Here is a 2067-nt window from a genome sequence, read left to right on the forward strand (position 1 = left end):
GCAAAAAAATTGTGCGGTAAAAACTACCATTTTAGGGGGTTAACTTAAGCGCTCGCACCGGCAATTTTCAGCAGACCAGAAATGCGCTTGATTTTACCATGTCTGTAGTCGGAATCAGATTGTTGTAAATTATTTCTGTCAAATGAAACAGTAATGCGGTGAGGTGTACCATAAACATAGTAAATTGGTCTGAATTTCCATGGTAATTTCAAGAATGGGCGTAGTCAGCTAAAATAGTTATTTTTACCACAGAATTTTGTTCCGTATATAATTTTACCGAGTTTTTGAAAAATCACTCTACATAATCTGAGTTACATAATGTGCCAGGCGCTGCTTGGGCACATCTAGGCGCACTTCCATAAAAGGTTGCTTTAAAAATCACAGTGAACTGAAATTTCGTTCTTAGCAACCATTGATTTATGTTTGCTGTTTGCTTCTCGTCAACTAATAATATGGATACGACAGAAATAAGAACAAACATATTTTTTCCCAATCTCCAATCGTTGCGACTAATATTTGAATAGTGCGCTGTGTACATAAACATCGTAAGAATGCAGCGCCACACATGTCATTATGGCAGTTATGTCGGGAACGAGTCACACGTCGCGTGTCCCTCACGCGCGTAACTATTTGGTGGACGCGCGACAATATTATCACAGCTAACAGATGTTGAAGTCCGATTGTAAAACTGTGTAAGCCTGCGGTCATTTTGAATGGCAACACAAGTAGCAACATCGTGGTGGCACTGTCATCGCTAAGTTCCCATGACGCTGTGAGTGGTGAATATGAAATATTTCAAGATACTAATATTCACCACTGATTGACGCAATTCGCTGTTTGGCAGCGCTAGTGATTGCAAGGAGTTTCAATATGAAAATTTACACTTTTTAGTGTGGCGCTGCATTCTTACGATTTTTGTGAACACAGCGCATTATTCACATATTAGCTGAGACGCACGGGGCCCAAGAAAACAACAATTATAAATAAATGTTGGTCTTGATTTCTACCGGATACATAATATCACAGATAACAGATGTTTATGCTAGAACAAAAAAAATCTGAAATGTCCCATATTTTCAGAGCTATTATTATTATTCCCTATTTTTTATACTCAACGGTTGTCAATAGGGTCCTAAAATGTTTAATGAAATCTTGTTTTCATTTAATAACACGAAAGAGCATGTTACGTGGTTCCATATTGTTTAACATAAAAGTAATTATTTGTGGTACACTAACCTTTACCGATAAAATAAACATACTGTTTGGAATGTAAAGCAAACTATATTTTTCTATGCAGGATGTGCAAAAGGATAGGACAAGTAATGGTCAAGAAATACTTCAACTATTCAAATTACTTGAGCTGTATCCAGTTGACAAGTAGAGCTGATTTCGTAACATTGGTAACGCCTGCTGTACAAAACAAATGGAGCTGTCACTATTCCGTACGGAAAAATGTTCCGCTTAATTATTCCGCAAGTAAAAGTGACACTTTCGCTCATTCTGGATTAGCTGTCAAAATTACTTTGGTAATTAGCAACAAATTGTACTTGACCGCTCTACTTAGGATGTGGATACTAGGCTTTGACCGGGATGCGGGCTGTCACAAATTTCATAACGCTCTAGGAGCACTCTTTAGTGGGTGGGTGTCCTTAGGGTTCATTCACAAATTTCATAACGCCAAAAATGGCCATTTTTGACACCCACTCACCCCCTCGTAACGCTTTTTGTATGAATATTTTACAAATTTTGTATGAGCCGTAACAGCGCGAGGACACCCACCGACCCCCTTCAGCGTTATGAAATTTGTGAATGGGCCCTTAAAGTGTTACAGCACATATAAAATTTGTAGAATGACCATTTTTGGCGTTATAAAATTTATGAATAAACCCATAGAAGATGGTGTATCCATCCATGTCGATGGCCTGATTTTTTTTCATCTCTCCATCCTAGTGATTTTTGAACCCTATTGAAATAACCCACTCGCTGAGTAGCTTTCATCGCCCGTGCACCCCATCCAAGCGTAACGTGCCAAATGTGCGTTACATCGCCGCATCAAAACAGAAAACC

Source organism: Aedes aegypti, chromosome 2 (genome assembly GCF_002204515.2).
Source record: "Aedes aegypti strain LVP_AGWG chromosome 2, AaegL5.0 Primary Assembly, whole genome shotgun sequence".
Classification (NCBI taxonomy): Eukaryota; Metazoa; Arthropoda; class Insecta; order Diptera; family Culicidae; genus Aedes; species Aedes aegypti.